Source organism: Phyllostomus hastatus, unplaced genomic scaffold (assembly GCF_019186645.2).
Source record: "Phyllostomus hastatus isolate PE091 unplaced genomic scaffold, TTU_PhHast_1.1 phas_contig_34, whole genome shotgun sequence".
NCBI classification, from domain to species: Eukaryota; Metazoa; Chordata; class Mammalia; order Chiroptera; family Phyllostomidae; genus Phyllostomus; species Phyllostomus hastatus.
In genome coordinates this window covers 49,160,883-49,162,278 of record NW_025333857.1, presented here as the reverse complement: position 1 = coordinate 49,162,278, position 1,396 = coordinate 49,160,883, and the positions used below count along the sequence as shown (strand labels likewise).

The 1,396-nt window shown below is 45.8% G+C and overlaps 1 pseudogene; it reads right to left on the bottom strand.

The window, feature by feature from the left end:
* Positions 1–200: 200 nt before the first annotated feature.
* LOC123819599 lies at positions 201–577 on the bottom strand (annotated as a pseudogene).
* Positions 578–1,396: the final 819 nt, after the last annotated feature.

The window sequence follows — 1,396 nt, the reverse complement described above, 5'->3', positions numbered from 1 at the left end:
TGGGTCTTTTTATGCTGTTGAAGTACCCAATGAGTTTCTTGAGCATCCTAATAACCAGTGTTTTGAACTCTGCATCTGATAGATTGCTTATCGCTATTTTGTTAGTCCTTTTCCTGGAGTTTTGTCTGTCCTTTCATTTGGGCCATATTTCTTGTGTTTTTTTCAAAGGCAGTTTTATAACTTTATTCAACCATCAGCAGTTAGTACTCATCCACATTAACTGTTTGTAGATTTTTGAAAGTGGTGACAGGTATGTAGGTGACCAATGTATAGAGCTTGTTTGGTGAATCTTCGTCCTTATTATGTTTTCTGGACAACCTCACCTGGATACGGTATGGGACATTCCTTATTCCTTTGGCCCAGATGGCTTTGTTGAGCCTGGTGTCAATGGGCACATCTGGAGTTCTCATCTCCTTCAAGGCAAATTTCCAGATCTTTTTAAGTGCCCAAGGGATATGCTTCTTAAAGCCCGCTCCATGGATGCGGTTATGGATGTTGATGTGTAGTCTCTGGTCACTACCTCATTGGTAGCAGAATGGCCCTTTTTCTTCTTGCCACCCTTCGTTGTGGGAGCCATTAGGATGGGCCCAGGTTGAAAAGAAAGAGTGTGAGGAATTGTCTGGGCCATACTTCTTTGTCTCCTCATTTTGGCAGCCTCCGTGTGTTTGTTTCTGTGTATTAGGTAGAGCTGCTTTGACTCCCTGTCTTGGTATAGCATGGGCTAATATAGAAAAGTGCACTGTAAGTTGGATGTGGGGAGACTTAGGTAGTCGCCTGGGCAGGGCAACCTATGTGAACCAGGTTGTTGGAGTATCAGATATGGTGCCACCACACTATGGTTCTGTGTGGGGAAGGGCTTGGAAAACAGACAGTGGCTTTACCTGGTCTCTGAAGTTTTGTCTAGGAAGACGCTCTCCTTCAGCACTCACCCTGATGCCAGACACTTCAGTTTCTCCCCATATGTCACTGGTACCCTTCAAGCTGCTGTGCCAGTGCTGGAGCCCAGAGAGGGTGAGTCTGCATAAGTCCTAAGTCCGTTGTGAACCCTTTTAGGAGAAATGCCTGAGAATCCTGCAGTTTCTTCTGCTGCCCCAGCCCCCACTGGTTTTTACAGCCAGAAGTTGTAGGGACTTACCCTCCTGGCAATGGAACCCTGGGCTGGGTGGTCTCATGTGAAGCTGGGATCCCTCCCAGTTATTATCCACCACATGTGGGTATGGGACTGCCTGTTCTGTGACTCCGAGTCTCTACCCCTCCTACCTGTAAAAGAATGTGACCGTTTTAATTCCTTGGTTGTCAGACTTCCATACAGTTCAATTTTCTGATAATTCTGGGTGATAGTTGTTTTGTAGTTTAGTTATAATTTTTGCTGTGGTTGTGTGAGGAGGTGAGCCGT